General features: G+C 36.0%; 1 pseudogene; it reads right to left on the bottom strand.

Moving 5' to 3' along the window:
• Nucleotides 1–2092, bottom strand: part of LOC127158053 (Fc receptor-like protein 5) — a 28380-nt pseudogene extending 26288 nt beyond the window's left edge.
• Between the last annotated feature and the right edge of the window lie 20579 nt (nt 2093–22671).

Consider the following 22671-nt stretch of genomic DNA (forward strand, 5'->3'; position numbering starts at 1 on the left):
CTTATATATTATAAATATACTTCTATATATTATAAATATACTTCTATATTTCTAAAGTATGTCTATCCATAACCGAATATGTATTTGACATGCAAGACTTCTAATAAATCAGTCAGATGTTTTTTACCTCTCATCCTGTAATATTTGAAAATCAGCACGACTGTCACTAGCAGATATGGACAAACTGCCAGTACAGAACTGAGTGTGTGAAGAACAGACATCTGAGATTCTGAATGAGACACTGAAAAACAGACACACAAGCACTTTATCAAGCACTATATCTGAATGAGGACATATGAAGAATAAATCAGATTACAGTTTCAGTGACTCTCACCTCTGACTGAGATCCAGCTCTTGGGTGACTCTCCTCTCTCTGGGTGTTTGCAGTAGTAGAAACCCTCATGTGACTTTGAGACAGTAGAGATGATCATCTCTGTAGTTTGATTCCGGATGAGTGATTCATCTTTATAGAAATCAGCTCTGAGGTTTGATGGGGAAGTGAACTGATATAAACAGCGTAGAGTCAGAGTATCTCCTTCAGTCACAGGATGAACAGGACTCTCCAGAATCACACCAGCTACAGAAACAAAGGAAACATGAGCTTATTTTAATTAGATTACTGTATATAAAAACATGGTAAAACAGTAAAATTACAGTGTCATTAATAGCATTTTGTTGTGCGGTTGCTATGGTGTTCTGGATGGTTGCTAGGGCCTAAGAACCCAAAACTTTTTTTGGCCCCTAGATATGTGCATTGACTGTAAACTGCCAGTGAAATTAACACAGACTCACAGTGTACAGTGATATTAACAGGATGACTGTTCTCTCCAGATTCAGACTGACACCAGTACACTCCAGTGTCGGATGTGCTGGTGAAGTTGACTGAACATGTAGTTCCTGTTTGTGATGCCCACAGTGATGATGAACAGCCCTCAAGCAGCCTCCAACTGTCTGTGTATCTTCTCACTGTCCATCTACCAGAGTTACTCTGGTCCTCACAGCTCAGAGAGAGAGAGACAGATGTGAAGTGTTGTGTTCTATTCGGACTGATGATCAGAGACACTGGAGGAGAAACACCTGACAACACAATTATAGGTACAGTTTGAGCATGAAAATTCTCTATTTATTAAATAGTAACCAATTGTTTAAATTCAGTTTGAACTTACCAGTGACCCATATTAATTGGGTGTTGCTGTACCATGTGTAATAGGTTGAGTTTTCCCTGTCTGCTCTGCAAACATAAAATCCTGTATGATTTAGAGCAGCAGAACTGATAGTGTAGTTTCCTCCAGCTCCTCTGCTGCTGTCTGGGAGCAGGTGATAACTGTTGTCTGTAAAAAGTGACAATGTGCAGTTAAAACATTTTTAAATATTAGAAATGCTGTCTCCTAATCCCAGTCTATGCAGAGAAGATTGCAAGAAAATCAACAAATCTCCAAATTAATTGCCGAATTTGCATTTAGTCTTATTTCTGAGGGAAAAAAAGATCAATACGTGTTCATCTGTGTGTCAAATAAACAGAAGAAGAGGACAACAGGGGTAACGTAAATAAAGTCTTTCTAATTCTTAGATGACTTAGTGCAGGCTGGTGAAGTGGATGAGATGGAAGGCTGGAGTTGAAGACAGACAGAAGACAGTATCCTATATGAGTCGTCAGGTAAATCCTTACACAGGAACGACAAGACCAGACAAGGGAAAAGTGGGAGTGACTGCATTTATGCCAGACCTGATGGGGAGATCATCTGTGGTAGGTGTGGTGATGGCTGACTGTGTGCAGGTGGTAACCTGCTTGGAAATGTACACTGTAAAAACTCCAACTTGCAAATTGTTCACTCAGTTTAAAAATGTAAGTCAAGTGGACACATTTTTAAGCAAAATGTTGAGTTTACACATAAAAACAAGTTAACTCAATGTTTACTATATTTTTCTCAATGAACACAAATAAGAAAGTTGAGCAAACTCAGTATTTTTATTTCTTCATTTGAGCGGTCAACTTGACATTATTGCGCATGCGCAAAGTGCCGTCGCTGAACTATACACGGAGTTTACTGCTTCAAACATAAACAACGATGGCAAAGGGAGTGGATGTCTTCTTTTAAGGTAACCCAGCAAGCAATTTTTGGTCTAAAAAAAACGTATATTAGCCGTTGAAACACAGCCTAGACGTCTAGGCTAAAATAAGGTTGTCATTGGGCTGTCAGTGAAAATTTAATAGACGTCTAAACATAGCCCTAGAATAGACTATACATATATATATATATATAAATATATATATAAATATAGAAATAAAACCAAACAGCTTGTAAACGCTGTTAACTTTGCTTACATGATGAAATATCATATATCTCACAAGTATTTTGCCAAAAAATGACATGTAACTAAATTCAAGATTATTTGGTCTAGAAGTGGGTTACAAATAGCCGGACTATATCGGGTCTATAGTTAAACTAGACGTTGAAATGACGACTATTGCTTGCTGGGAAGTTCTTTCTGCCCAGATTTAATATAGAAAGTAAGCCAAATAAACTACACAGTTAGGTTTGTAAATGTTCTTTAAAGAAAGAATAAACATTGTTGAATGAAGTCTGGCGGCTAACTAGTTAGCTAGCTTTGTTTTTCCAAGCACAATCAGCTAACGTTAGCATTTGCAAGGTATGTATACAGATATATTTTTATAGATACAGTTCAAATGTCGATTAAACGAGTATATAATTAACCAGATAGAGGTTAATTATGTGTTGTATTTCGTTGTGCTAGGCGATATAACTTACTAGTTTATCTGGCACACAGTTGTTGTTTTTTTTTTTTTTTTTTTTTTTGTGAATCCGCGATACTGGTGCATATATGTGAAAGTGCAAGACGTGTAAGATGATAAACGTGTTTATTGACACACAACCGAAGCGTGCAGAAAATATGCGATTACAGATTCATCTCTCTGTAGCAGCTTAGTTCGCTTAAATTGTCAAATACACATAAAGTTATGTCAGAATGTGATTATTTACATAAACAATCACTTGTAAGTCTGAAATGAGAGTCAGCGTCTGAGATAAAATCGCCTGTGTGTCAGTAAATTTGATCCGTGCATTAACGTTAGCCTCATAAACCTGCTGATATTTGTTCCGTTAATGTTACAAAAAAATAAAATAAAATAAATAAATAAATAAAAAGCTAAGACAACACTCACTCCTCTTGACTGAACAAATTTAGCAGCTTCAATAAGAGTCAGTTTATTCCATACAGTGAAGATATGAAGTATTTTTTTATACATGTATTATTTGTATTATTTCTGACTTATTTCTGTACTGGTAAAAACTAGTCCTTATCCAGAATTGTATTATTATTATTTTTGTTATGTTTTAAACATTTAATGTCAATATTTAGTAGGAAATATAATTTTTTTTTTTTTTTTTGATGAAAATTCTGTCATCATTTACTCACAGCCATGTCGATCCAAACCCATAAGACATTTGTTCATCTTTAATACACAAATGAAGATATTTTTAAAGAAACCTAAGATATTTCTGTCCATTCACTGAAAAACTATTCACCTAAAATTCTGATGCTTCAAAATGTTCATAAAGAGATTGTAAAACAAATACATAAGAATCGAATGGTTTAAACAAAGTCTTCTGAAGAGACGTGATCACATTACACATCACGCATTTCACACTAAATGCTGCTCCATCTCTGCAAGTGCTGTGAGTTTGAGCCTTATATAACATGTATTTAAAAAAAAAACCCGAAATTGTATTATATTTTAGTTGTCTATACAGTGATAGCTTAAAAGCTATGTCAGTTAGCACTGCATTATAAGTACACTGTAAAAAGATGGTTCTTTAAAGGTCTATTTAGAACCGAGTTTAGGTATTTTTTTTTTTTTATTCCTGGCTTTTTACAAAAAAAAAAAAAAAATTGTCACTGTCAAAACACCTCATTACTCATTTTCTGGACATCAACTATCCAGCTACACAGACTATCAACACAGTTTCAGCAGGTGAAGTTCTTTCTTACAATGTCTATAAAATGTTAACTTTCATGTTGTAACTTGTTTCCCATTGCCAATAATGTCTTTTTCTTTTTTTTAGGTTCTTTTTTGTGTGACCAGCTCTGTTCGGTTAAGGATACTCTCTTCTCCACTAAGTAATAGAGGTAATGAGTTTATTCATTGTTAGATTTTTCTTAAAATTATTACTTGAGTCTATGCTTAAGTGTTAAAGCTATATAAAACTATCCTAAGATCCCACTTTAAATCACTTTTTCTTTTTTTAATATTTTGAAGGGCATACTGCTTATATGTCAATTTTTGCTTATGGCCTTCATAAGCATAATTGTTTTTACATAAACACATGGACACTCTTTAACTGTAAACTCAACTGTGTATTTCAGATGCATCATATTCACAACCTCATCATCTGCAGAGAAACTGCCACTCAATCACACCACATTGATGGGCTTAAAGGCATCACAGAGGATCCTGAAGATACATTATTCCTGGAAATTTTGTCATTTATTTTCTATTTCTATTTTTACTTTCTGATGTATTTTTTTCATGTTCATTGTCAACTGTCATTTATTATTTGTATTTAGCCAATAACTGTTTTTAGAGCATTTTCATTTTTGCTTCAAGTTCATGTCAATTAAAAAAATAAAAGTACCTAACTGAAACTACATGCTGTTTTGTTTAGTTTTTGTGTGAGTGTGTAAAACCCTAATACAGGCTAAAATACATTATAGGAAAAACAAAAATGTTAATAGATAATATATGTAAATAATATTAATAAGTAAAACTAGTATCAAAGGTATAAATATACTAACATTAATGAAAATAAACTATTTTCAAATGTACTATTTTCTAAATCCTATTTCATGCATCCCTACAATTGCGTCTCTTCAGGAGACTTAAACTGCTCAATTCATATTAACTTATATATTTATTTAATTATTTATGATCTCTTTATGAACGCTTTGAAGTTTTGGGTGAACAGCCTTTTAATACAGAAGTCTCTCAAATTTCATTAAAATATTTTAATTTGTGTTGAGTGTGAACAACGGTTTAGAACAACATGGGAGTGAGTAAATGATACATTTTCAGAATAATTTTGGTTGAATTATTCCTTTAAGTGTTGTGTTAATAGTTGAAATAATTTGCTTCTTGATCCAGTGTGTTTGTTGCATTATGGATGCGCCAAAATAATAGATGGAGCAAGATGAACGTTTAAAATGACGGTAAAGTTTAGCTTCCTTTAAATTATATAAAAGTTTTTTTTGTGACTTTTGATTTAAAACTTCACTTAAGGCTGCAGAATTTTAATATTTTTAATGTTACATTTTTCTGGCACTTAAAAAAATAATTTTTAAGTGTGTGTTTTTTGTTTAAGAGTGTTTTTATTGTAAATAGTCACATCCTAGTTACATCATAGTTTGAGTGGAGAAAAGCTAAATTGTGTTCATTTTGCAGAATGCCAATAAATACTTTCTGTAATGATGACAAAATCTTGTTTGTGTTATATTTACAGTATTGTTCATACTGCATGCATTTGTATTCTTAAAGGATGTGGAGGAGCATACAATATGGCTTAGAGTCTGGATGTAAGATTTAAATGTATACATTTAAATAGTAAAAAATGCAGTTGAGCTGGCTTAAAATACTAAAGCACCCGGCTGCAAAGCTTTTTTGAGGTTACTGAACTTCAAGCAAAAAATTACTGGCACAACTTAGTTCTTGAAGTTCAGTAAACTCAAAAAAGCTTTGCAGCTTACCTTAATATTTTAAGTTGAGTCAACTTAACAATTTAAGTTAATCTGCTGCAAAGCATTTTTGAGTTTACTGAACTTCAAGAACTAAGTTGTGCCAACTCTGACTGGTAGTTCACTCAACTTCACTGAAGTTCACTGAACTTTTATATATGAGTTGGCACAACTTCCCTCCTTTAAAGTTGAGTAAACTCAAAATTGCTGTGCAGCAGATTAACTTAATTTTTTAAGTTAACTCAACTTTTTATTTTTTACAGTGTAATGCCAAGTGGACTGGGCTGGTGACTGAGGATAGTGATTGGTCTGGTAATTGGGGATTGTGACAGTACTCCCCCATCCCAGAAGGTGCGACCTTGCACAAAAATAGGCCCAACTACGGAGTAGAAAGAGAAAGAAGACCAACAAGGCAGAGCAGATGGAGTTGAGCTCCTCTGAAGCAGAGCTGATGACCACCAAGTTGGAGCAGAAGGGATCGATGATCCCCATGGCACAGCTGATGACCACCAAGGCAGAGCATACAGGACAGAAGATCCCCCCAGTGAAGCAGACAACACCACAGCAATGTAGATGGGACTAAACATCCCCACGCAGGAGCAGATGACAACCAAGGTTGAGCAGACAGGACAGAAGATGCCCACAGTGAAACAGACAAACCACCACAGCAGGGTAGATGGGACTAAAGATCCCCATGGTAGAGCAGACGAACACCACTGCAGTGAAGATGGTGCTGAAGTCTCCAATGGCAGAGCAGAAGTCCACTGGGGCAGATCTGGAGGAACTGGAAGACAAAGCAAAACAGGGGCCATGTCCATGCAGGCTGTTGGACTTGAGACCATTTGGAGTGCTGGCTGGCTTAGAGCTGACTGGAGTGCCGGCTGGCACAGGGCCGGCCATCTAGAGGGCCAGCTGAGAGACTGGCTTCTGGAAGTGCTTCTGGAAGGGAGGCAAACTTGATGATGGCTGGAAGGCCAATTTTCAACAGACCTAAGGCAACAGGCCACAAGGTTGTGATAAGGGGAGCTTGACTAATCTCAGTAGCTGTTATGAAGGGATTTTGTTCAGCCTCTGTGGCAGTGACTACAGCACATAGGTTGGCCTACATGGCAATCAAGTAACATTAGGTGGACTGGAAATTCAGGAACAACTTCCATAGTTGAATCACAATTGGCAGGAAACTTAAGGACAACCTCCATTGTGGCATTCAGGAAGACAGGTAAATAAGGAACGAAATCCTTGGTCACAGAAAGATGGACAGGAAATTCAGGAACAACTTCCATGGTCATATCTCAGTAATGACCTCCATTGTTGCGTTTTTGTTTTGCCAGCCATCATGGCCGGGACACAGAAGACAGGAAAACAGGAGATTCCATCAGTCAATCTAACTGTGGAAAGGAGGCTAGTGACTGTTGACAGTAATGTAGAAGTAGGGAGTAAAAAAAAAGTTGCTTGCCTTCATGACCTTTACATGGGAACTCGGAGAACATTCTAAGCAGACTCTGGACTAAACTCAGGGGCTGAAGCAATCACTGTACCATGCTTAGGGACTGGAGCCATCACAGGACTCTTTAGGGGCTGAAGCCGATGTGTGTGTTTGCCTAGACACACACAAACACTAGTGCCATTATGGACAGCCCAATGCTCTCTGGGGTGAGTTCTGGGGTGGGAGCAGACACTTGACTGAGCTTTGAGATGGGATTGGACTCAAGGTGGGGCCATCTCTGTACTGTACTCAGAGAATGGAGCCATTGCTAGGCCGTGATCAGGAGTTGGGGCCTTCACTAGATTGTGGTCAGACACTGGAGCCATCACTAGACTATGGTCAGAGATTGGAGCTATCACTAGACTATAGTTAGGGGCTGGAGCCATCACTAGATTGTGGTCTGGGTGGAAATCTTGTATGGACTCAGGGACTGGGATTAAATTTAGAGGTACTTCAAAGGCACTAACAGGCTCAGATGCCAATTCAGGGGTTAGAGTGGGCTCCCATTTTAAACTGTAGAGACTGTAACAGGCTTGATAGTGATCTCTGGGACTGAAGCGGACTCCTTACTGAATTCCGGAGAAGGAGTGGACTTGTGACCGAACTCTAGAACAGGATTGAATTCAAGGGCTAGAGCAGGCTCTTGACTGAGGTAGGGGAAATGAGCAGATTCTGGGGCTGAAGCTGACACTGGAGCAGGCTCAGAGGCTGAAATGGAGTTCTGGGCAGACTCGTGGACCAGAACAAACTCTAAAATAGGTGCTGAACTGGTTTGGATTGTAGAGGACTCTTGAGTAGGTTCAAGTGCTGGAACAGACACTGGGTTGTACTCAGGGGTTGAAGTCAGAGAGGACTGATTATTTTTCCTCAGCCTTCTCATTTGGGCTGAGGATAAATAAGGCATTGAGGCTTTTGTTGTCACTAGATTGAGCAGACACTTTGGAGAGGATTCTGGAGCAGGTTCTGAGGAGTGATGATGGGGAAGAACTTGGGTGAAGTTCTGAGATAGGTTGATTTAGTCATAATAAATAATATTTTGACCTGGATAAAATATGTTAATTCATATGTTACCACATGGAGCACATTATCACATACTTGTTGAAACAGTTACAGTGAACCACTTGAATGTCCAGCCTGTAGAGGAGGCTTTAACCTCACAGATCAGAGTCACTTGATCTCCTTCAGTCAACCACCTCTGTGGAAAAACACTTAAAACTGTCCGAGGTATATCTGAAATAGAGAATGACTCATTAATGACATGTTAAACTTGTTTATGATGAGATGATCAAATTCATCTGATACTGTCAGTGTAACTGCATTATTGATGTTTGATGTTCGTGATCCTCCTCTGTTTTGCACCCAAATTACAATGTGTGTTACATCTTTGGGTTACACTTTATTTTAAGGTGTCCTTGTTACAGTGTAATTATATATTTAAGTATTGAGTAGTAATGGTTAACTACATGCACTTACTATATAGTTAGGGAAAGGATTAGGGTTTGGCTCAGGATTACTTGCATGTAATTATGCAGAATTAATAATAGCAAATACATGTAACATGGGTAGAAAAGACACCTTAAAGGAGAAGTCCTCTTCCAGAACAAAAATTTACAGATAATGTACTTACCCCCTTGTCTTTCAAGATGTTCATGTCTTTCTTTCTTCAGCCATAAAGAAATTGTTTTTTGAGGGAAACATTTCAGGATTTTTCTCCATACAGTGGACTGCCCCGATTTTGAATGCAGTTTAAATGCGGCTTCAAACAATGCGGTTGTAAATGATCCCAACCGAGGAAGAAGAATCTTATCTAGCGAACTGATCAGTTATTTTCATTAATTAAATACAATTTTAATACTTTTTAATCTCAAACGCTTGTTTTGTCTTGCTCTCCCTGAACTCTGTGTATTCTGACTCAAGACAGTTAGGGTATGTCTTATCGTATTTTATCGTAAACTCTTTTATTGTAAACTCTTATCGTATTTTCTCACCCAACTTCAAAAATAATTTCAAAATCATCCTCCATCGCTGCAGAAGCCAACCCAGTCTTTGCAAAGTAAACATGCAAAGAAGATCAAACACCCTTAAAGGGGTCATCGGATGCTAAGTTCACTTTTTCATGTTGTTTGAACATTAATGTTACCCTATAATGATAAAAATCCATGCCGTGGTTTTTAATTAATCTGTAAAAATAATATCCCCTTTTTCAAATCGAGCTGTTCTCAGATGCCTGTCGGTGTGCCGTCACACCGACAGAGGCCGCTCCTACAATAGTTGATTGACATGAGCTCTTACCTCAGACCAGCTGTCACAGTCCAGTAACTTTCCATGTTTTGATGCCAGAGCAGGGATGTAAGTTAGACAAGAATATCTCCGATTGAGCGATTGAGGTGTTGTGTTGCTGGATGTAATAATGAACATAGTAGTCGTCATTTACTTATTCATCTGAGCCGCTGAAGATGCAGTAGATTGCTTTTGTTTGTGAATGGAATGCGCCTCCCGATCTACATATATCCGTCTATGTTCGCAGAAATCATTCATAATCTAGCTTCACTTACAGCAGAAGTGAGTATAAGCGTTTTTTTATGAGTCTTTGCGATCGCCTTTCCTTATAATGTGGTAGTTATTAAGTTTAGCGGCTAAATGTGGCTAATGTAAACAAGACCGTCTTTCCACAGAGAGAAGAGAGGGGCGGGTGAGCAGAGCTCATTTGAATTTAAAGGAACAACCCCTTACAATGAGATGATTTTTGCAGAGCTGATTTTGGCAAGGTAAAAAGGGTGTTGTTTTACAAAATAAATTTTTAATCAAAGTATATTAGAGACTTTTCATTAAGACCCTAAAGAATCATATCAACTTGTGGAAAATGGGCATCTGATTGACCATTGACCAGATTCGTGACACTGATGACCCCTTTAACAAAAAAGGTAAAACAGCGATATAGGACGATTTTGAACTTGAGGGAGAACATGAGATGGGAGTTTTTTGACATACCCTAACTGTCATGAACAGGAAAAAAACAGTTCAGGCAGAGCAAGACAAGATGAGGTTTTGACATTAAAAAGTATATCAACTGTATTATTTTTATGAAAATAACCGATCGTTAAGCTAGATAAGACCCTTCTTCCTTGGCTGGGATTGTTTACAACCACACTTGGGATCGTTTGAAGTCACATTTAAACTGCAGTTTGGAAGTTCAAACTCAGGGGACCATAGAAGTCTACTATATGGAAAAAATCCTGAAATGTTTTCTTCAAAAAACATAATTTCTTTACGACTGAAGAAAGAAAGACCTGAACATCTTGGATGAGTACATTATCTGTCAATTTTTGTTCTGGAAGTGGACTTCTCCTTTAAAATAAAGTGTTACCAAAATATCTAAATAGTAGGAGTCACAACAAAGAGGGACCTAATATATGACATTTACAGACTGTGTTAGTTAATTGTTAAGCGTTATGTAATATTTGTTAGTGTTTTATTAATGAAAGTTATTATAAACTGTTACCGATTAGGCTTTCACTATTTATGTGAGGTTTCTGATTTTTTTAAAACCCTGTAAAACTCACTCATAACATGCATGTTATCAGCTAGTTTCTAGCGGTTAGTATAGAATCATATAAGTCATATGAGATGAAATATATAAATCGAATTGACTCACCTTTAGTGTATCCAGAGTGAATGCTTGAAATCAGCACTAAAAACACAAAATGAAAAAAAAAACAACAACAGTATTTTATGTGTATTAGCTTTGTTATGTTTCCTCAAAAGTTTAAGAATTTTGATCTGTCCAGATAGAGGTTTTAGTGCATGTCAGTTTAAGGAACTTAAACGTTAACCATATATGGTGATAAGACATTTTGTTGGGACTGCATGTGTTTGATATTTTCTCATCAAAGCAGAGAGAACTGTTACAGGAAAATCAAGTCAACAGTCTATTCACAAACAGAGTCATGAAATAAAAAATAAAGAAAGACACATATACTTCGCATGTACTCATAAAACTGAAAGATTGAGTGTATATATAACTTTATTTATTCTTTCTTTATTTCTCTACTATATATTATAGACTAAAGTTGGATTTGAAACTCTGAGAGCAGAGTGAAAATAAAAAAAGACAGGAACACTATAATCAATAAAACCTTTTTAAAATATAATAGTAATTAAGTTGAATATATTCAGAGAAAATAATACTCACAGAACACAAGAGGAAGTTGACTGAGCTCCATACTGACTGAATGATGACAGACGGTAAAAGACACAGACAGTGTTAAAGCCTCAAGACTTCCTCTAAATAGATTGACAATTCTGGCATGTATGTATGTATGTGTGTGTTTAAATACTTGGCTTGCAATTGTGGTACTGGGTTTTTTTTTTTTATGTCACAGAAATAAAAAGCAGAAACTGGTGAACAACTGTTGCCCCACATTCGTTAATACCGCTGACCAACACAGAAAAAAGCAAACCACAACTATTAGCTCATCTCTCTATTTTTATTCTATTAGGCCTCTAACACTGATATAATTATACCTCGTTACTATTCATACAGTTTACTATTTATATACCAAGACTCTTATCTAGTGAACTGATCAGTTATTTTCATTAATTAAATACAATTTTAATACTTTTTAATCTCAAACGCTTGTTTTGTCTTGCTCTCCCTGAACTCTGTGTATTCTGACTCAAGACAGTTAGGGTATGTCTTATCGTATTTTATCGTAAACTCTTTTATCGTAAACTCTTATCATATTGTACCAAGACAAGGTAACAAACGATTCCAAATCTGGCTACTTTTTGTGCTTTGTGTCTAAGTGTGTTTTTTTTGTTGTTGTTGTTTTTAATTAGATCAGATAATATTTTAAGTTGTTATATGGTCATGTTATAATGCGCCTTACCTCTGGATCCTGAACACGTATAGTGTTTCTATTTTCTATTCTATTTAGTTTCCATCTTATTTTCTCCTACAACTTCAGAATCGTCCGGCATCATTATACCTTTTTGTTTGTAAACAGCGTTTTACTTACTTGCACTTCCTTAGGCTTTGTGCGTTTGCTTTGTAAACACTGGGTCTGTAGTTCCACCTACGTTCCGTGTGACCTTTCGACGTGATTCAATAGCACGTAGCGTTGCGGACGCGCATCCCAGAGCCTGTGCTACACAAGCTTTTGTGCTTAAAAAATGTATACACATTTATATTTTCCGAAAAAAAATGACAGATCTTATCGCTATATAAGACCATTCTTCCTCTGCTGGGATCATTTAGAGCCCTTTGAAGCTGCATTTAAACTACATTTTGGAAGTTCTAAATCGGGGCACCAATGAAGTTCATTATATGGAGAAAAATCCTGAAATTCCTCAAAAACCATAATTTCTTCATGACTAAAGACAGAAAGACATGAAAATCTTTGATGACAAAGGGGTGAGTAAATTATTTGTAAATTGTTGTTCTGCAAGTGGAGTTCTCCTTTAAGGTCTATAACAATTGGCTGGTAGGGACTACAATGAGCTACTTTCTGGGTTAGTGACATCACAAACCCTGAAATTTACATAAACCCTGCACAACACACTGGGCCAGCTAATCAATCTGAGCCCACTGCAAATTTCTGCGAGAGGAACCAGGAAGTCAATGGACTGTTTTTAGGAGAATAGAAAAGTAGTGTAGAATAAAGGTGAAATACATAAAAAAATAATGTGATTTTTTTTTTAAATCAAAGCATGAACACGTTACAATGCACCCCATGAACATGTAATCCACTAGTAATGACTCAGGTAATACCAAATACTTCAGAAGGAATTAATAATTTTTTAGATCCGTATTCTAAAGTGAAGATCATGGTAACTCCTTAGTAATGACTAAAGTGTTACCAAAGCCATCGGAAGTATGACTATCCAGAACCTTACAAAAACCTATAGTTTTTAATGACTTTAGTCGTTACTAAGGAGTTATCATGATCTTCACCTTAGAATACGATCCAAATGATTAGTAATTCCTTCTGAAGTATTTGGTAATGCCCAAGTCACTACTAGTGAGTTACCATGATCTTCACTTTAGAATTAATTATACATTTTACATTATTTACATTAATTATGAACATGTATATAGTAGTTCTTAGTAGTTCTCTGGGAGATATGAAAAAAAATAGTAGTTACTGATTAGCTAATAGTGAACTACCATGTTCAGCTGAGTGCTATTACTTACTGATTCGTTAATCAGAGTTTCTTGTTAGTTACTAGAATGTTAATAGTGCGTTAGTCCTTTGTTCCTGTGTAGTTTTTCATTAATGACGGAACCATATTCTAAAGTGTTACCTAGTTTCCTCCAGCTCCTCTGCTGCTGTCTGAGAGCAGCTGAGAATAATACCTGTTGTCTCTATAAAATGAGAATGTGCAATCCTCACTGTAAAGATGTATTTACAGGTAATCTGACCTTTAAAATAAATATGCTTTAATGAATTTAAGTCATACACAGGTTGAACACTAGCACTATCAAAACATTAATCTGTTTGTTTAGCATTAGATCAGTCAGACACAGCAAATGTAAGTGAGAGTCTGGGGTGGAATTTTATAAATTTAACCCACAGTCAGTTTAATTCAGTCCATAGTTCATCCAAAAACAGAAAAGACTGAATCACACACAGGCATGAACATGCACTTTTCACAAAACCATATCTTGATGCCAATCACCCACCTTCTCTTTTTTTTTTTTTTTTTTGTGGATGTGTAATTTCCTTTTGTGGTCCGAAAAAGAAAGAAGGCCATACGGCATTAGAACAAGACGTGGTTTAGGATGAGTAAATGATGACTTGATTTTCATGTTTTTCATGTAAACTTTCCATTTAAACATTTCACTTGAATAAACCAATTTCTTCAGATGTTACCATATGAAGCACATTATAACTTTCCTGGTGAAATAGTAACAGTGAACCAGCTGATCATCCAGCCTGTAGAGGAGCCGTAAACCTCACAGATCACAGAGTCACTGAATCTCCTTCAGTCAGACAGTCCTGAGGAGAAACATTTAAAACTCCCTGGGATCTATCTGAAATAGAGAAATCACTCATTAATAACATGTTAAATGTGTTTGTGCGTGTGTGTGTGTGTGTGTGCTTTTATGAAGAGATGATCAAACTCACCTGATACTGTCAGTGTAACTTCATCACTGGGGTGTGAGTAGCGTAATCCTTCTCTCTCTCTGCTCCATAACAGAAGTATTTATCTGCGTCAGACTCAGTAACAGGACTGAATGTGTGTTCCTGTAATTCACTGAAAACATTAGCTGGACTGTCTTTATACCAGCTGTACTGCCAGCCAGTGACTCCTTCATTATCAACATCACATCTAAAAGTGACGGAGGTTGGAGTTTTGACGCTACGTCATCAATCCGGAAGTCGGCAATTGCTGTGGCATTGAGTGTAAACAATTACATTGAACCGAATGGACTGCCCTGTGGCCCATGCAAGCCGTACATTCACTGCACTGCATTCATGTTCCAAAATGTCATTTGTGTGGAAACATTACGTTGTTATTAACACGTTACAATGCACCCCATGAACATGTAACCCACTAGTAATGACTCAGGTAATACCAAATACTTCAGAAGGAATTAATAATTTTTTGGATCCGTATTCTAAAGTGAAGATCATGGTAACTCCTTAGTAATGACTAAACTGTTACCAAAGCCATCGGAAGTATGACTATCCAGAACCTTACAAAAACCTATAGTTTTTAATGACTTTAGTCATTACTAAGGAGTTATCATGATCTTCACCTTAGAATACACCTTAGATGGGAAACATTACGTTGTTATTATTATATTTAGTCTGAAAAAGGCCGTTAACAGCTGAAGACGGACATAAAAATGAGAAAATACGGTAGCAGGCAGATCAATCTCACTGTTCACGATGCACAAAATATTGGAAGAAACCCATAATAATGAATTGGGGGTATGAGTTTATATGAATGTGTCTCTGAGGGGAAAAGTCTGTTTTTAGAAAAGTTTACTTGGCTTTTTCTTTTCATCTGTATAACGCATTATAAAGCAGCCTAGCAGAGCTTTATGTACAGCAGTAACCAAGGAAACACTATCGCTGCTTAGCGTTGAGCCCTGTATTAATTTAGTTTGTCAAAATAAAACGACCGTTCCTGCTTACTAAGTCCTTCTCTATATGATTTAGCAGCTTCCACGCTGCTTTTTCCGTAGTTTAGACGGCATAAATTAGTGGGACAACGTCTTCAGTGGTACACTAACTGTGCAATTAATGCTTCTGTTTACATATGAGTATCGCCACAATGGCCGCACATCCGGGTAACTGACCAGGGCTGCGTTTCCCGATAACGATTGATCTTAGCGCTTAAGAGCGTTTTCTACGAGTCATTTTGCGAATGTTCGTTATTGTTTCACATGCGTTTCCCAAAAATGCACTTAACACAATTGCACGTAGCCCTGCTTTAAGTGCTTCTTAGGAGTCGCTATCAAGTGCTGAAATGTCATGCTGTAGAGTGGCTCGTCATTGTTGCACATGCTGTTATAGCAATCCATCTAATTTTTGATTTCCGTTTCTTCTTCTACTTGTGTGAATGTATATTCAACTCGAATAACATAAAAAGTCCTGTAATTTCTTCTTGAGCAAGTTTAAAAACAAATTAACTGGAAATGTCGTACTGTAAAAACACTGTCTTGCTCCAATCTCGCATAAAACAAATTCTAACAGTCCTTGCCGGAAATGACATCAGCATCATTTTCGATATTTATATGAAACCTTAATTATTTAAGTAGAATTATTTAGCAATTTCTTTATCAACAATTGCTTATCTCACATCAAAATAAATAAATAAATAAGCTCTTACATTTATTTTTTAAAAGTTTAGCCTAATTATCTTCACCTGATGTGCATTTGCTAATAGGAGAAAAATTTAAATAAGCACATACCTAGGGGTGGAGACATGCACTAGCAAAATGGCTAAAACCAAAAAACAAAGAAAAGACATTTTTCAAAAAGGGGAAATTAATATTATTTTAGAGGAGGTGGGGCTACAAAAACATATAATTTTCAGCAGGTTTAAGGGCAGTCATACAAATAAAGAAAAACAAAAAATCTGGGACGATATTGCTACAAAACTTACTGCAACAAGGGGGATTAAAAGATCAGGGAAGGAGGTCAGAAAGAAGTGGCAGGACTATTCAAGCCTAGCTAAAAGAAAAAGGGCACTGCAGAGGACAACAATTCATAAAACAGGTGGTGGGCCTAATGACGCCCCCATTCTTACAGCAGAAGAAGAAAAGGCACTGTCAATTCTTGGAACAACTGCCTCAGATGGGATTTGTGGTGGTATTGACCTCCATGGAGGAGTAGGGTTGCGTCAACCTGAACCTGAGCTAGGTCCATCATGTTCGCAAGAGCAATCAGGTTCACCTCCTATTGACAGACACCTACCATCTCCCAGTCCTCCCAACAGTCCATCCATGCCCCAGCCTCCATCTTCAATTGTTCAGGCTACCGCCACAACACCTCAGCGATTTGAGAATGTCTGTGGTTGTAGTCAGGACAGTTCAGCTGGAGCGAGAGAAACTAGATGTTCTAAAAGATATCAGACAATCTCTTAAAGAGGCCAATGAGATGAATAACAATTTCAGAAGCAAATCATTGAACTTAAGAAGGCCAAGCTGGCTTTGGAAGAGAGGAGACTTTCACTGGAGGAGATGAGATTTGCAAGGCCCTCCATTTCAGTGCCAATTATCTTGCCAGATGAGTCAGGTAACATTGTTCAATGTTGTTTAACCATGAATAATTATATGTTTTAATATAATATGTTGTGCAACATGAAATATTCTTTTTCCATATGTACACTCATCACATTTTGCAATGTCTTTTGCAGATCCTGGGGAACAAACTACAAACTTGAATCAATAAAAACTGTTTAAATGCAACGTTTTGATGTTTGTTAATCCACTCAAAGCCTAAGGCTCAATGAAATACTATAAAGCAAAAGAATTCTTATTATAAGTGTTTCAAATTTAAATAGCTACTTGTAGTACCTTTTTTAAAAAAAAAAAAAAAAAAAAAAAAATAAAAATAAGCATGCAAGCCCTATGGGCTAGTTTCACAGACAGGGCCAGGATTAGGCCATAGTTCAATTAGATTTAAGTAATTTTTTATAAATGTGCCTTAGAAAAAAACATTACTGGTGTCCATATTGAGACGAAACAAAGGGACTGATATATTTTAAGATCAGTCAGTGCAAGTGTCCTTCAGTTGAAAAAGCTCAGACTTACATTTTAGTCTGGACTAGGCTTAAGCCTTGTCTGTGAAAAGAGGGGTATATATTTTACTACAGCTTGAGTCTTGAGGGTGTGTGTGGCAATATAGTATTAGGGCCTATCTATTAGCCTATCCATATAGGTGCAGAAAAATGTTTAATGTGCACATTCTTTATCAGCACTGTTTTATATAAATGTACTCTCCATATACATTTATAAAAGCACAACCTTTGACCATTATGAACTTAACAAGAGAATAAATTCAGGGAAGAGGTAATTAATGCAATTTCTAAAATCAGTGATTCAGTTTCTTCAAGTGGGGCCTTCTGCAATTAGTGAAATAGATGACAATCAGTGTGTGACATGTGAATATTATCACAACCTGAAAAACTTTAATCATATCATTCCTGTGAGCAATTTTAGGATAGTATATAAATTTCACACTTCAGTAGTCTTGCAGAGGAAATCATGGCTGCACTACAGCGAGTTTTCCAGCTGAGAGCGAGGCAAAGAGAAAGGCGAAGACAAAGACAGAGACGACCACGGAGTACACTATGTACTATAAATGCCTTCATCAGGCAGCATCAAAATCCTCTGGATATGCTTGATGATATGGCTGTCATTGACAGATACCATCTGCCACAAGGAGAAATAGTCCAGCTGCTCAATGTCATTGGGCCTCAGCTGATGCATGCTACAAGGAGGAATTTTGCCTTGTCCCTTGATGTGCAACTCTTAGCTGCTCTGAGATATTATGCAACAGGCAGTTTTCTTCAGGTAATTGGAGAAGGACTTGGACTAAGTAAACCATCTGTGTCCAGAGCTGTACAAGCAGTCACCTATGCACTGCTTCCACTTGAGGCTGAACACATCCAATTTCCAGCATCAAGACAGGCCATGTCAGACATTCAGGAGTATTTTTAACACATTACCATATACCACAAGTCATTGGAGTCATTGATGGTACTTTAATTCCCATCAGTACGCCTTCTGTGGATGGCCATACATATATATGCCGCAAAGGTTATCCAGCAATCAACTGCCAACACTGTAAAATCTAATTAGTTGGGTTTACTTAAAAAAAGCATGCAAACCGATTGCCTTAAAAAAACTAAGTAAAGTGAAATAGGAATAGTATATTGTACTGACAAATGCTTAGTTAGTATAGTTTACTTACACGAGAGTTCTAGTAACTAAAAAAGAACTGTAGGGGGTACTTGATCCTTTACTTTAGACTTACTTTAGACTTAGTATAGCTACTCACTGACTCCCAGAGTGCATTGCGGCATGAATAAATTATGCAATTGCTTTGTTTTACTGTTGTTGTTTTTATTTGCTAATTTTATTTACTGTTTTGTGTCAGTAGTAGCACAACAAAAAAAGAAAAGAAAATAATAAAATAGTTATTGTTACAATTAATAAAAATAAATAAAATTGAATTGTTACCACTGTTGTGATTCACGTGCTGAATGTTAAAGTCTCACTTTGACTAGAGCACATTACCACAAATATCAAAGGATTGTCTTATTTTAATTAAGTTTCTCAAGGTGTTTATGATGAACATTGAAATTGTTAAAGATCATTTATAAATATATTAAAAAATATTAGCTAATTAATTAAGTTATTAATTAAGAAAAATGAGTGGATTACTTTCTAAAAGTAATCTACTTATTATTTTTCTTCCCTTGAAATCAAAAATTATGATTTCATGTTGCATTGCTGCATCAAGAGAAAAAAATTTATAACAAGATAAACAAAGTTCCAAGTGCCCAACCAAACAGAACATTAATCACTATAATGGTAAGTAAAAAACAACGACAAAACCCCCCCCACATTTTACGAAAATCAACATCAATTTATGAAGTCAGCTTATATGATGTTCTACCAAATATTTCAGTTGTATTGAAACAACATTCAAGATGACTTTGGGAAATGAGTGAATATAACTAGTGAAAAATAATTGCAGATTAAAAATTGCCCCACCTCAAAAACTTTTCTTTTCTTCTTCTTCTGTTTTTATTTTGCAAATTAGCAACATATTAGTGCACTGCTGCCTCTCACTGGTTTATTAATGTCATTGGTTCCTTTGTGGCTACTTGAATATTTTAAGTAAGCGTCACTCTAAGTAATAAGTAAATTGTTTTACTTGCCTTGAAAGTAGATGTAACTTGCTAAAACCTAGTAAGTATAGCATCTAAGTAAAGATAACTAATTATATCTAAGTAAGGTAAACTATTGGATTTTACAGTGAAGTAATCTGTGATCATAAGTGTTTAATCACAGACATTGTTGCAAGGTGGCCTGGGAGCACACATGACTCCTATATCTTTACCAACTCATCTGTGGGTCAAGAGGCCCAAAACTCAAAAGGACAGTGGAGGCTGCTTGGTGACAGCGGATATCCATTGAGGCCATATCTGTTCACCCCTGTTGCTAATCCTGTCAGTAACAGTGAGGCACATTTCAATGAGGCTCACCGTGTTGCCCGAAGTATTGTGGAGCGCACTTTAGGAAGGTGGAAGCTATGCTTTCGGCTATTCACAAGTCCAGTGGTGGTCTTCTCTTTGTGCCACAAAAGTGCTGTGCTGTAATAACAGTAACAGCTATGTTGCACAACATTGCAGTGAGGGCAAGAGTGCCCTTGGACATCAGGGAGGAAGATGAAGAGGTGGAGGAAGAGAATGAAGTTGAGATGAGACTTCATGATGATCAACCAAGATTTGCTCAATGCTTACGATGTTTTTGGGAAACAGACCGTAATATTAAGATAAGTCGTACGATCATTTTTACGAACTTCTTAGGCTTACGATGCTTTTGGGAAACGCAGCCCAGAACGTGACGTCAGTGCAAACCCTCTATACATGTTGATCAGGTTTGATGGTCACTATGAGTTTTGGTCTTTCTGTACAATGACAACATTTCACAATCAAAATAATGTTTCTCCATTTTCTGTATGAACGCAGTTTCTTAATTATAAAACATACATGATTATTCAAGTTATATTGGTGTTGAACTCTGCAGGTCATCGGCACTCCTGAAATGACGTTACCCATCCCTGTAGTAGCCTATTGATACTGAACAGTAGGTGTCGCTGTCACCAAACCAATGAGTACTAGACAACCATTTATTTAAATATGAAAAACGTGCTGCAGAAATGTATAATGACTTCTGCATCATGAAATTTCTCAGTGACACATTAATAAGGTTGTAAATGGCTAATGGTTGTGAAAATCGCAGGACAAGTAAAAAGAGTTAACGTTTTTGTAATGACTAATGTTTGAGACAAACTGAACATTTGTTCAATCTCAACACTTGACAGGTATGGACATATAAAATTTCTGAAAAATTTGTGCACTGGAAAATTTTTTGATGTTTTTTTGTTACACCTCAGAACAGTGAATAATTGGCTTGTTAAAAGGGATTTGTAATGCAACAAAAGTAACACTAGTTTTGTCACTGGTTTGTAACATCGTAGAATCACCTATTTTTTATTAAATATATTAATCAAATTCACTCACCTTTAATGTTTCCAGAGTGGATCTCTGAAATCAGCACTAAAAACACAAAGTGAAACACTCAATGCAGTGTGAAAATTGAGCAGATCAACTGTTCTATATTATAACATGAGGTATATTCTCCCTTCATTTATGCTTATATGTTTTTCAGTTTGACAAGATGTTTTTTTTTTTTTTTCTCTCATAAGGTTTGCATAAGAATATTGTCAGAATATTATCTGTTTAAAATATGATGTAACAATTTTTGAGAAACCTGAGAGTTTTCTTAAAACCTTCAAGCGTCTGAAAAACCAGAGACAATTATTACATTTTATTAAAAAAAAAAAAAAAAACACTGTATTAAGATATTTTGTGGGGGAACAAGCCAGATCACAAGCAGAAGATTTATATTTTGCGTAGTATTTTTCTTCATGCACATTATTTCATGTATACAAAAGGTCTGTTGATATCACTGTACCTTGGATTATATATTAAAATGCAGTGGATATCACAATTGGCCATTTATTTGAGCTTTGTAGTAAATGTGTAAGCCTATTTATACATATCTACATGGGACAGCCAGACAAAGATTTATGCCGACATACTTTCTGCTAACTTATTAAGCGGCCATAGTTTTAATTATGTTTTGATTTTCATTTCAGTTTTAGCAATTTTGTTGTGCTTGTTACTTTATTTTATTTTATTTTATTTATTTTATTATTATTTTTTTTTTTACAAATAATTTCTATGTATTTTTTATTTATTTATTTTTTGTTTTAGTTGTTTTCAATTTTAGCTCTTCAGTGTAAGATTAATGGCACACTATTTCTTACAAATAAATAGTTAAAAGGATCAGGCCTTTAAAAAAAATTGACCAAATGTTTTGTTTTATTTTATTTTATTTTATGGAGCAAGTTTTAACACGGTACCTGAATGTTGATATCACTGCTGAGATCAATGTTTTTACCATTACTGTCAATCACAGGACCCCACTGAAATAAATTTAAAAAAGTATTGAACAAGATTTCTAAATAAAAATATTATGAGGGGGGAAAAATATATGACCCCAGCCGTTTATTTATTCAGGCAGCACTCAGGTGTTTAATTTCAGAATACAGCAATAGTTGGATAAAAGTGTCTGTACATAAATGTTGATTAATTACATTCAGAGAGAGAAAATGATACTCACAGAGCACAAGAGGAAGTTGACGGAGCTCCATATCTGAATCTTTGAAGGATTTTTGTTTATATTCATGCACTTTTATTACAGCCTATTAAATTGCTCAGTGAATGTCAAACGAACGTCCAATATTAAATTTACCACGGTATATAATAGGCTATATTTTCGTTTTGCTGCTCGATATTGCAAATTGGTGTCTCTTAATCTTATTATTTTAATGTATTATATTAATTATGAACACACAGGTTTGAAGTGCAAACAGTTTTACCGTTTACTGCACCTCATTATTCTTTTCGACTAAACCGGAAGTGTCGATATTAGCCAGCAGCTGGCTATGACAGTCGGATTTAGACGCTCACGTCTGTGAGCAGCGATAGATCAAAATAAATCAACTAAACTGAAATAGCGTATATATCCACACGGTGGCGTGCTTTCACCACCATACACTGGCCTAATATTAAACTGCAACACTGCAGTGCAGAAACCGTTTCTTCTATCTTCTTATTTTGAA

This window comes from Labeo rohita, chromosome 3 (genome assembly GCF_022985175.1).
Source record: "Labeo rohita strain BAU-BD-2019 chromosome 3, IGBB_LRoh.1.0, whole genome shotgun sequence".
NCBI classification, from domain to species: domain Eukaryota; kingdom Metazoa; phylum Chordata; class Actinopteri; order Cypriniformes; family Cyprinidae; genus Labeo; species Labeo rohita.